Raw genomic sequence first — 14,164 nt, forward strand, 5'->3', positions numbered from 1 at the left:
AAACTTTTGCATAACATACACATGTTTTTCATACAATATATATCAAAATAATTACTATGACAAGATCGATGCAAAAACGAAAGACTATACATGCCTTTGATCTTTAAAACTCACGATACGGAGAATAACAAAGCGATGCGGTGCGGGAAGCGATCCGGGCTACTTGAGGCACGATTTTCTGCTAAAATCAACGTGTGGTTGCTGAAATTTTGAAAGAGAAAGGTGGAGATGGGGCTGCTGAAGAAAGAGCATAAGAACTCTCCAAATTCTCTCCAAAAATAAATGAAAAGGTGCAAGAGATGTGAGTGTGTGCAAAGGCCAAGTGTGTGTATATATACATGTGTGTATGTGCAAAGGCCAAGTTTGTGTATGTATACATGTGTGTGTGAGTGAGTAACGTGAGTCATGTATTGATGGGTTGGTGGGTTAGTGGGGAATTAAAGGGTTTAGTTAATAATTAACTTGCTAATTAAGAATACTAACTCACTATTAACTTTACTAAAATCTCATAATTTAGAATAAAATACTCAAGCGATAAACTTTGAAATTTTAAAATCTTAAAATCATCTAATAATTAAATTATGCTTTAAAAATACTAAAAAATTAATAAATCATTTAAATGTCATTTTCTTGGCTTTAAATAAAATACCGCATTTTAAAATTTCCTAAATCGTCGCCGGTCTCCTTTCCTCGATCCTGCATCGAATAATCGCCCAAAACATGAACTCAGAAAAATATTTTAACGTGCATCACATAAACATAGATAATTAAAAATAATGAAAATAAATAAATCATGCATTTCTAAAAATCATTTTAAACTTAAATAAATAATTATCAATTTGAATAAATACATGGGTTTTACGTATACTTATTTTGGGTTCTACAATTCATCCCCCACTTAAATAATTTCGTCCTCGAAATTAAATCTTATCAAACAACTCCGGGTAACGATTCCTTATATCTTCTTTGGTCTCCCAAGTGGCCTCCTCCGCTGATTGATTTAGCCACCGAACTTTGACCAACTTGGTCACCTTGTTCCGAAGTCTCCGCTCCTGTCTGTCTAGGATTTGGACTGCTCTTTCCTCATACGACAGATCTGGAGCCAACTGCAACGGCTCAAAACTCAAGACATGCGAAGGATTTGCTATATACTTCCTCAGCATAGAGACGTGGAATATATTGTGTACTCCAGCTAGATTCGGCGGTAGAGCTACATGATAAGCAAGTATCCCAACTCTTCAAGAATTTCGAACGGTTCAATAATTCTCGGACTCAACTTGCCTCTCTTCCCAAAACTCATAACACCCTTCATAGGTGTTATCTTCACGAATACGTGATCTCCTACGGCAAATTCGAGATCTCTCCTTCTCTAGTCAGCATAACTCTTTTGACATCTTTGGGCAGTCTTCATCATGTCTCGGATCTTGACCACCACGTCTGCAGTCTGCTGAACAATCTTTGTACCAAGTTCTGCTCTCTCACCGACTTCATCCCAATTAATCGGCGATCTGCACTTCCTTCCATACAGTGCTTCGTTGGGAGCCATACCTATCAATGATTGAAAACTGTTGTTGCAGGTAAACTCCACTAGAGGTAGTTTTGATTTCCAATTCCTATGAAAATCTATCACACAAGCTCGTAGCAAGTCCTCCAATACTTGAATTACCCGCTCAGACCGGCCATCTGTCTAAGGGTGGAATGCCGTACTAAATAGCAACTTCGTCCCCATGGCTGCATGTAAATTCTTCAAAGAGGACGATGTGAATCTCGGGTCCCTGTCGGACACAATAGAAACTAGGATCCCGTGCAATCGGACTATCTCCCTGATATAGAGCTCTGCATAATGAGTCACGGAGAAAGTCGTCTTCACTGGTAAGAAATGTGCCGACTTTATAAGTCGATCCACTATAACCCAAATGGCTTTGGATCCCCTGACTGACCTTGGCAAACCAACAACAAAGTCCATGGTGATATTTTCTCATTTCCATTCGGGGATAGGGAGCGGCTTAAGCATTCCTGCTGGCCTCTAATGCTCTGCTTTCACTTGTTGACAAGTGAGGCATTCAGACACAAATCGGAGGATGTCCCGCTTCATACCTTGCCACCAATACAGTATCTGCAAATCCTTGTACATCTTGGTACCTCCTGGGTGGATGGAATACGGAGATGCATGTGCCTCTGTCAAAATATACTTTCTGATTGAATCAACACTAGGCAACCACATTCTTCCTCTGTATTTCACAATACCATCGGACACTGTGTAGAGTACACTACCCTTGGCCTGATCTTTCAGTCTCCATTTTCTGCAACTGCTCATCCAAAATTTGACCACTACGGATTCTGTCTAACAAAGAAGACTAGATTGTCATATTAGACAGCTTAGGAGTTCTGCCCTTGGAATAAATTTCTAGACCAAAAACTCTGAATCTCTGAGTGAAGAGATCTCTGTACTGACAGATGTGCTACGACTGTACCTTTCTGCTCAAAGCATCTGCCACAACATTAGCTTTCCCTGGATGGTAACTAATTTCACAATCGTAGTCTTTTACCAACTCTAACCACCGTCTTTGTCTCATGTTCAATTCTTTCTGCGTGAAAAAATACTTGAGACTCTTGTGATCATTGAATATCTGGTATTTCTCGCCGTACAAATAATGTCTCCATATATTCAACGCAAAGACAACGGCAGCTAACTCAAGATCAGGAGTCGGATAGTTTTTCTCATGCACCTTCAACTGTCTGGAGGAATAAGCTATAACCCGACCATGTTGCATCAACAGTGCGCCTAAACCGAGCTTAGAAGCATCGGTGTATAGCACAAAATTTTCTTGCCCTGCTAGCATGGATAACACTGGACCTGTGATAAGAGCTTGCTTCAAAGTATCAAAGCTCTTCTAGCATTCTCCACTCCAAACGAACTTAGCATTCTTCGTAGTAAATGAAGTGAGTGGCACTGCAATCGAGCAAAATCCCTGAATAAATTTCTTGTAGTATCCTGCTAAGCCTAGGAAACTGCGGATCTCTGACGTATTCTTCGGCTCAATCCATTCTTTAACTGCTGCCACCTTAGCTGGGTCCACCTCGATACCACTGCTTGAAATTATATTACCCAAAAATGGTACCTTATCCAACCAAAATTCACACTTACTGAATTTTGCAAACAACTTACGACTTTGCAAGACCTGCAAAACTGTACCCAAGTGCTGACTGTGCTCCTCATGGTTCTTCGAGTAGATGAGAATGTCTTCAATGAACACTTTGACGAACTGATCTAAGTAGGGTTGGAATACTCGATTCATCAAGTCCATAAAATTGCCGGATCATTCATCAATCAAAATGGCATTACGAAGAACTCTTAGTGCCCATATCTGGTTCTGAAGCATGTCTTAGCTTTACTTTACTATGACCTCGAATTCTGACTTTTCTAACAATTCTCAATATTAGAAATGGAGGTTCAAACTTATCGTATCTTACTTTCCTTGTACTATACCTGTAATGTTCATCGATCTATTACATTAGCATTTATGCAGTTCAACCTAAGAAATCTTAGCACCAAAATTTACTGATCAACTTCTATCCTTGGTACTACACTCAAAAGTTAAACTTATCTTAACCCTATAATAATATTGACCTACGATCCTTGAATTGAATCTTTACCTTACGACATCAAACTTAGGTAACTTAACTATTTACAAGTACATTCCAAATATAAAATTGTTGTAAATCTTAAATTTCGAATAAAATTAATCAATAAAACCCCAAAATATACAATATCGATCTTCTTCTTAAATAATAAAACCTTCTTAGCATCAAACACGTGCTTAAACTATTTCCTTCTCAATTACATTATAGTTGAGGCCTAAGATACTTGGACCTTCCTCATTGGAATGAATGTCACACTTTGACGTATTTTCAACACTTAATTCATTCTAACGTATAAAACTTAATAAGTTTCCCACTGTTAATGATGGACTAATCCTAATAAATCAACTTCACTTATAACCCATAGAATTCTAGAATCCTCATATAAAGGTTTTAGATCTCTTACTTGAAAAAAAAAAAATCTTAATTTTCGTCCATTGGTAACCTATGTTGAATACAACTAATTCCATTTTGTTTTTATTTTACCCAATATCCCCGTATGAACACCTATTTCATAAACTTGAAATTAAAACTTACACAACCCAAGTAGTCTTAGATAACCTAATTGCAGTACCCATATCCGCTTAATCCTAAGTTTCTTAATGACTTACAAAGATTCCTCAAGACAAGGTGCCTGATAAGGCCTCTTGCCCTGCCTATCGACCTCAATGTCCCTCTGGTCCTGCTCTGCAGCCAAAGCTCTCGACATAGCAGCTGCATAAGTAGTAAAACCAGCAACTCTCACGTCACGCCGCAAGATCGGCCGCAACCCATCAATAAAATGCCTCAGCTTCTCCCAGACATCAATCGCAATCAGGGGTACAAAGTGACACCCCCTCTCGAACTTCCTCATGAACTCAGCTACGCTGCTGTCTCCCTGACGCAACGTCATGAACTCCCTGGTCAAGTGGGAGCGTACTTCCTCAATGAAGTTCTTGGAGTAGAAAACCTCCTTGAACCCATCCCAAGTCAGTGTTCGTAAGTTCACTGACACAATGCGATCTTCCACCACAGTCTGGCGTCCCTTGTCAGTAGAAATGTGGTACACCTGACCCGATCTGCATCATGCAGCTCCGTAAATGCAAAGATCACTTCGATGGACTTAATCCATCATTCCGTTATCATCGGATCAGTAGTCCCTGAGAACTCCTTTGGGTCCATCCTCTTGAACCTCTCATAAACTACCTCTGGCTTGGGCCTCGCCCCTGTATGAACTCCAGCAATGTTCCCCGCAAACTGTGCAAAGATCTGAGTCATACCTGCAAGCATCTGTGCCTGCATATCTGGCGGTGGGCGAGGAGGAGTGACCATATCCTCATCTCGAGCCTCTCTATTCTCACCACCTGACCCACGGGGAAACATACGTCTAGGAGGCATATTGTTCCAATATTTACCCAACACGTAAACCCAACATGCATTAACATAATATCTATATCATAAGATGCACGTAATTCGAGCTTAAAACATGTACATGCTAAAATCGTTACTTGAAGCTTACTACATGAAAGAATTTAAAACGTTAAAACTTACAGACTTGAGGTGTGACTTCGTGAGCTTTTCGCAACTGGCAGTAGGCATAACCCTTTTACAAGAACACCGCTCTGATACCAACTGTAACGTACCGTATTTTGAACTACTTGAAATTTGCGGAAAAATAAAAATTTTCTTAAATAAATAATAAACTTTTAAATTGCGATAAAAATAATCTGCTCGTCTAAAATATTTGAAATAAAACAACTACAATCAAAGTTTGCAAAAGCACTTGTTTAAACATCAAAAAGTAATCCCGTGAAAATCAGAGTATTTGATACGTTCATAAAAATTTCTTAAAACGTAAGCGGTCCTCGGGTTTAGCCTCCTCGCTATCCGAGCCAGCTCGATGATCCCCACCTCTCGTCTCCTCGTACTCGTCCTCACCTACATCGTTCAATTCTAGTGAGTCTAGAGACTCAACACGTATAAACTGGCCATAACGAGTAATACATAATAAAACCAAATGTATTTTTAAAGTAGAACATACATACTTGAAACTTGAACTTACTAACATAAACAAAGACGTGTCATCATCATAAAACTTTACATAAACATACTTGTATCGTACATACTTGGACATACATAAATAAAATCATTTTGCGTAGAGATATGTTTCAAAGCAAGTGACCCGTAACATAAATGCGCCTGATCAGACTAAACCACAGTACTGGGCTGGCAGGGATGTCCACTACCACATAAATAAGATCTCCAAGTCATACTGTACAGGATGGATTGGTCCCTGGTCATACTTTACCGCTTTCCAATCCCGATCAAACCCGTTCATACTTTACAGGGGTGGAGCGGTCCTCGGCCACGTTCACCGACTTCCAAACCCGTTCGTAATTGGTCGCAAGACATTTAGCATACCTCAAAAACATAAAATATTTTTCTTTGCACATCGAACATACTTAAAAATGTCGAGGGCTTCAAGAACACATCGAGAACGCATTTTAATAAAATCGCAGTTTGAGCAGTCCCACAAAAACGATCATAACTCACTCATTTCTTATCCAAAAATTACGAATTTACTTTCAAATCAAAGGTATTAAAAATTTCTACGTTTTATATGTTGAAAGTTTTTCAAGAACATCGACCAAAAAGTCACAGTATTTAAAATAACATAAGGTGGCGGATTTTATGACACAGAAATTTCACAGCTTGAGCAGTCCCACGAAAAAAATCATAACGCACACGTTTCATGTCCAAAAATTACAAATTTATTGTCAAATCGAAGATACCAAAAAGTTATACGTTTTATATGTTGAAAGATTTTTCAGAAAATCGACCAAAATTCCCAGTATTCGAAAGGACAGCTGACTCAATTTTTGAGATCCATAATTTTGTTCCAAAATCAATTTAAACTATTTTGCTCAAACTTTTGCATAACATACACATGTTTTTCATACAATATATATCAAAATAATTACTATGACAAGATCGATACAAAAATGAAAGAATATACATGCCTTTGATCTTTAAAACTCACGATACGGCGAATAACAAAGCGATGCGGTGCGGGAAGCGATCCGGGCGACTTGAGGCACGATTGTTCTACTAAAATCAACGTGTGGTTGCTGAAATTTTGAAGGAGAAAGGTGGAGATGGGGCTGCTGAAGAAAGAGCATAAGAACTCTCCAAATTCTCTCCAAAAATAAATGAAAAGGTGCAAGAGATGTGAGTGTGTGCAAAGGCCAAGTGTGTGTATATATACATGTGTGTGTGTGCAAAGGCCAAGTTTGTGTATATATACATGTGTGTGTGAGTGAGTAACGTGAGTCATATATTCATGGGTTGGTGGGTTAGTGGGTTAGTGGGGAATTAAGGGGTTTAGTTAATAATTAACTTGCTAATTAAAAATACTAACTCACTATTAACTTTACTAAAATCTCATAATTTAGAATAAAATACTCAAGTGATAAACTTTGAAATTTTAAAATCTTAAAATCATCTAATAATTAAATTATGCTTTAAAAATACTAAAAACTTAATAAATCAATTACATGTCATTTTCTTGGCTTTAAATAAAATACCATATTTTAAAATTTCCTAAATCGTCGTCGGTCTCCTTTCCTCGATCTCGCATCGAATAATCGCCTAAAACATAAACTCAGAAAAAATATTTTAACGTGCATCACATAAACATAAATAATTTAAAATAATGCAAATAAATAAATCATGCGTTGCTAAAAATCATTTTAAACTTAAATAAATAATTTAACAATTTGAATAAATACATGGGTTTTGCGTATACTGATTTCGGGCTCTACAAACCTCAGCATGGGTTTTACGTATACTGATTTCGGGCTCTTCAAACCTCCTTCCACTGACTCCCAAACTGGCTCCTGTGAATCACGAATCCCTCTGGACTTGGCTCTTTGCTTGCAAGCTCTATTTGATTGCTCATGAGCCCTTGCAATGCTTCCTTGAACTTCTTCATTCACCTCCGCGTGATTGGTCCCTTCGGCAACTCTAAAGGGCCCCATGCCTTCCTCGGAGCTTGGCCTTCCATGATCGCATCATTCTCCCCTTCTTGAAAAAGATTTGTCCTCAAATCGTTGCTACTTACACAAAAACGAAACAAGTTAGTAATAACAAGGATCATATGACTAACATGCTTACCTTTAAACTCAAGTTTGTAGGTGCTATCGCCCACGTGCTCCATCAATGCTTTGAATCCTAACTCCGTGGTTGCCTTCACTATCAATTCATCAACCTCAACATACACCAAATAACAAGTGACATCAAATGATAAAATATCACTAACTATCACAAATATCAGATTCCCCCCCTTCTTCGACCTAGTTAACACAAAAATAAATTCCAAACTCACGTAGAACCATAGTTCACTAGGAATAAGAATTATCTCATACAATATATAAGACCTTAGCCTAGAAGCTATTTTCCTATTTCACTCAATTTGTTCTTTCCTAAGCAACCAACACACATACTCATGCATTAGGTCCATTATCAAACTATTACAATACTAAACACTATCATGTAGCTCATGAAATGAACATAGAATGAAAATTCTATTTTCTTTAAACATGTATTCATCGTGAACAAAGAAATAATTATATCCACTCATACACCTCTCAAAACCATCACCCAATAAACAATAATCATGCAGATATGACACCCTAAATGTACTATCCATGCAATCTTTCAACTCATCGCAAGAACTTAACTCCAATGCACATAAATTTTTGTAGCCAACAAATCCCACAAACTTAGTAACTCGTGAGAAATCCAAATTCATAAAAGGTACATGCATTTTATCAATAGTCTCAATACCATAACAATAAATGAATAAGGATAAATTTACATATGACCCCTTAACCATCAGATTTGCAACCCGTTTTCCAATTGCTTGAAGACAAAACCACATAGAATCAAGATAAGGAAGCAAATCATACCCCATGGTTGTTGTATTGGCAACTAACCTTACCTCATCGCGATTGCACTTGTATTCTCGCGGCTGAAACCTTTGGGTTCTCCCTTCAACAAAACTCGTTTGTCTTCTCGTCATGACAACTCCAAAATCCTGCAAATAAGAAATAGCAATGCTCGGGATTGAACCGGCTATACCATCACAATATGGGCTTTGTACAAAGGTACATGAAAGGGTTTATGCACGAATAAACAAATCTCTATCTCACTCTTTTGTACAATTAAATCATTTTTTTTTCTTTTCTTTGGCGGCCTCTTTTCTTTTTTCTTTAGTCTCATCATTTTCTTCCTTTTTTTCTTCCTATGGTTATCTCTCTCTTGTGTTCACTCTTTCTTTCGACCATATCTCTTTCTTTTTCGGAGCTCATCTTAATTTTTTTAACACTCTTTTTTTCGACCTTGTCTCTTTTTCTTTTCTTTAGTTGGTCCTCCAGTATTTGTTTTGGGGACAAGGGAAGTAATACAATCGGTTTTTTGTTTAGGACAAATGAGTACCTATTCTTGAAACCATCATGTGTCACTTTCCTATCGTATTGCCACGGTCTACTCAACAAGATATGACAAGCATGCATTGGCACCACATCACACAAAACCTCATCAACATACTTACCAATCGAAAAGGACACCAATACTTGCTTGTTCACTTTCACTTCTGCACATTCATTTAACCATTGTAGCCTACATGGTTGAGGATGTTTTAAAGTAGGAAAACTCAACTTCTCCACCATCTCACAACTAGCTACATTTGTACACCTCCCTCCATCTATAATAACATTTCAAACCTTTTCGTTTACAAAGTACCTAGTATGGAACAAGTTTTTCCTCTGATTGGTTTCCTCCTCCCCGGCTTGGGCACTCATTATATGCCTAGTCATCAATGCTTAACCTAGAACCACTTCATATCCCTCAACAGGATCCTCCAACTCAAGCATGTTATCATCATCACCATCGTCATCACAATCACTTTGAGATTCATAATCTCCATAAGCATTCATTATCATTACCCTCTTGTTAGGATTGGCTAGCAATATGACCAACTCCTTGACACCTAAAACACTTGATATATCTAGAACGATTCATAGGAGTTTCGGATTTACCTTGCACTCCTTGTTTAGGTTTCTCTTGCTTAACTTTCGCTTTGGGCTTGACCACCACCGTGCCTTCTTCACGTGTAATGTTGGACTGCCAAGACGTTGATGCACTTCCCACTTGGGTGGTGCGGCCAACTCCTCTCCTCTTGAGTTGTTGCTCCACCTTTATGGTCATTTACACCATTTCGTCTTGATCCAAGTAGTGCCTGAGCTCTACTTGATCTTGAATATCCCTGTTCAAACCACAAAGAAAACGTGCCATCGTCGCCTCGCTATCCTCCTCTATATTTGTCTTAATCATGACTACTTCCAACTCCTTATAGTAGTCCTCGACACTCTTTGTACCCTGTTTCAAGTTCTGCAACTTCTTAAACATCTCCCTTTAATAGTGGTTGGGTACAAACCTCTTCCTCAGGCCCTCTTCATCTCATCTCAAGTTTCAACGGGCCTCTCATTATACCTCCTCCTAGTGGTCACTAGTTGATCCCACCAAATGAGAGCGTAGTCTAAAAATTCAACCACCGCCAACCAAACTTTCTTTCGTTCGGAGTAGTGGTGACATTCAAACACAAACTCTACCCTCTTTTCCCATTCTAAATATGCCTCCGGGTCAGATTTCCCATGGAATGATGGAATTTTCATCTTAATATTACCCATATTATCATCTTCCCTATCATCGTATCTACCCCGTATGGCTCCTCTTCTTCCTCTACCAAATCCTCTACCTCGTCCATTCATATCCCAATTTTCATTTTGGCTCTCATCGTCTCTTCCCAAATCATGCTCTTCCTCTTCTTCTTCTCTACCCAAATCTTTTGGCTTAGATTTATCTCCACTAGTACTAAATTCAAGCCTACTCATCCTCTCATGTAACGGCTCCAACTCAACCCTCATCATCCTAGTGAAATGGCCGAACAAAGCCTCCATTTGAACCTTAGACAACCTCTGGTTCGAACTATCTCCTACCTCCCTCTCAATTTTACTTTCGGACTTGTACCTGCAAGAAAACATTAGTAGAAATAAAAGATATTCTTCACCCAAATCCTCACGGTCACTCCAAAGAAAATTCAATCGTCTCTCTTCTCTATTTTTTTTCTCACTACAAATACTCACCGGTTACTCCAAAGAAATAACGCTCACACTCAAGTTTTCACTCAAATTTGATAGTTCTCTCGCAAGTGTGCTCAAGTTTTGTATTTGTGTATATCAAACAATCAAGTTCAAACTCGTGAACAATTGTGATCGACTCACTTGGACTGCGTAGACAAGAAATTTGAAAAAAATAAAAAAAAATTTATTGTGAGAGACTACCGAATATGACTCACCAAAAGAAATAGAATAAAATACCAACAAAAATTTATAAGCAATTTTCTGAATTTTCGTAATCTTTTTTTTTTTTGCTCTTGCACAAGGATGATTTGTGCACACAAAAATTCTAAGAAAAAAATCTCAAAATTTAGAGAAACACAGTTTCACGAAAGTCGAAGAACGATAGAACAAAAACAGATTAGGAAACGAACGAAAAAATAACACAGATCTGAAAATTTAAGAACAAGATAACTTACTTGAATTCAATGAACCTAAAGCTCTGATACCAAATGATATGAATCCATGTACGTAAGAATAGCAAACATGATTAATTTAGAATCGCGCCCTAAATTCAATAACGAACAAGGAATCGTTGTTGTTGTCCCGACCTTTTGAATCAAGTATTACGTGATATTAACCTCTAAACTATGTAAATCTTAGCAACAAATAATCACAAGAAAACAATCGAAACTCGAACGAACCTTGAAAGAACTCGTCTTTAACAATCCGCGTAAGAACGATCGACAAACGCCACAAAGTATAAACTTTGATAAGTTAGATTTTGAACAAAGCAAAGCTTCTATTGTTTGAGAGAAAAACTCAAGAACAATTGTATAAAGTCAATAATAATCTGAATTGTGTCCAAATTTTCGTCCATATATTGTTTACAAAATATAAAAGATATCAAAATCTAGTTACCTAGCTAAGTTGGACTCTAAAATAGGAAAATAAAATTTATTCACGCAGGCGGCGCGCTGGGGCAGTGAAGTTTGGCTGCCCTAGCGCGAGGCGTTCTGGAATCTTGCACTTCGGACAGAATGTTTGGCGCTAGGGCGGTGAAGTTTGGGCACCCAAGCGTGGAGCTCGTGCTGGGGCGGTAATGTTTGGCCGCCCTAGCGCGGAGGCTGCTGGTCCGGAGTCATTTTCTTCATATTTTAGCACTTGAACCTCTTTCCACTGACTCCCAAACTTGCTCCCGTGAATCACGAATCCCTCGGGACTTGGCTCCTTGCTTGCAAGCTCTACTTGATTGCTCATGAGCCATTGCAATGCTTTTTTGAACTTCTTCATTCGCCCCCGCGTGATTGGTCCCTCCGACAACTCTAAAGGGTCCCATGCCTTCCTCGGAGCTTAGCCTTCCATGATCGCATCAGAAGAGGCCCGACCAACAAATCCGATTCAAACTCATATTGACTTAATATGGAATGAGATCAATATGTTTTCTGAATCGAAGCTCAAAACGTACAACGAGTGGATCAGATTCAAAACTGAATTTTTTATAGAGAAGTTGAAGAAGAAAGCGATGTTGTCTAAGTTTATTGATTTAGAGAATGTGGTCTTGAAGGTGGTTAAAGCTGCAACGATTGTTCAAGCAATAGAGAGAATGACGTACTGATTTCAATGACAAAACTTTGATCCTACCAGTCCAGCTGCTTTCAATGACACAACAGTTCACAATCAGCTGGACATGGATTTAAGATCATTACAGATGAAGATCAAGAGTTGGGAAATGAATCAAGAATTGATTATTCTAGTAGATCCAAAAAGTCCCTCATCTGAAGAACCAGCTGAACAATCTATGCAACAAGAAACCTCCAAGGAACCATCTGCTGCACCAACTGAACCAGCAACCGCTCCTTCTTCTAAAGATGCAGAATCTTCTCTTTCAGCTCCTCCAACTACTACTGCGGATCTTCAACTATATACTGATGTTGAGTTATCATTGGCCAATATCGATGAAGTCATTCAATCAGTTGCCACTGATATTCAGCAGACTCTCTTATCTGCAGAATCAGTTGAAGAACCGATCCTATCAGAACAACCAGCCACGGAGGCTATTTTGCAATCAACTGAATAACCAGTTTAGTCAGCTGCCAAGACTGAACAAGATGTTTTGGCTGAAACTGAAGTATTTCAGCTGCACGAAAAATCTTCTGAAGAAGTGCAAGCTGAAACACAGACTACAGTTCTGGTTGTTCAATCAGCTGATGAACCAAATACAGTGTCAGTTGAGCCAACAACTGAAAAGCCAACAACTGAAGTACCAACTAATGTATCAGCTGATGAACAGACTAAAGAACCTATAACTGTTTCAGCTGAACAACCAACTGAAGAGCCTTCAAGCTCAACTACTGTTCAAAATCCCTCTCTTCCAGAACCTCAACAAGAGAAAATGACAAAAGATGTCTCAGATCAAATTACTGTTGCGGCTGAATCTGTAGGCAGAGCATTGATAATCTTCAATCAAGAAGACAAAGAGCAGGAACCAGAAACCTCTGCAGCCATGTCTCCGAAGATATCACTAGCAACTGAATCAATGATAGAAGACATTCAGTCCAATCTCCTCAATCTGAGTTCATCCATTTCTGACATCAAGTCAACCCAGCTGTTTCACACATTGAAGATTGACTCTTTCAAGGAGAATACTATGAAGAGTTTACAACAAGTCACAAAGGATGTGACTTTACTATTCATCTAGTTAGATCAACTAAAGAAGGACCGAATGACAATTCAAGCTCATTACCAAGCTCAAGAAGTGTTCACAAACGCATGAAATTTTTCCAGAATGTGGTCACAAAGAGAATGGATTTGCTGCAAGACCATATAGTGCATGCATTATCCAATGTCACTTCGGAAGTTCTGGCTTTATCCATCAGGGTTGACAAGTTTGACAAAAAGGGGGAAGAAGAAGAAGACAAAGGAGATCAGCAGAAGCAATCAAAGAAGAGATCCAGTCAACAAACTGATCAAGGACCAGCTAAAAGAGCAAAGTAATAGAAGATCAGTTAGAAGACAGTCTCTATTTTTATTCAGTTGAAGAATTTGACAGATTTTGTATTTAAGTCAGTTTAGGATATTTCTTTCATTCTTTGTACGAATCTGTACATTGAAAGAGTTGATAATAAAGATTATTTTATCTACACAATAAAAAAGAGAAATTGTTGGAAACTGAATTTTTGTGGTTTGACAATTGAGCTTAACCTATCGAACAACTGATCATGATAACTGAAAGAAACTGATCTAAAAATACGCAAACCATTGGTTGCCTAACGGAAGATTAATAGGCAAAAAATCAACGGCAACTGAACCTCGCTAACTGAAGTTGTAGACGGCTGAATGATCAGTCGGGAACTGATCAGTTA

Source organism: Primulina huaijiensis, chromosome 1 (assembly GCF_012295235.1).
Source record: "Primulina huaijiensis isolate GDHJ02 chromosome 1, ASM1229523v2, whole genome shotgun sequence".
NCBI classification, from domain to species: Eukaryota; Viridiplantae; Streptophyta; class Magnoliopsida; order Lamiales; family Gesneriaceae; genus Primulina; species Primulina huaijiensis.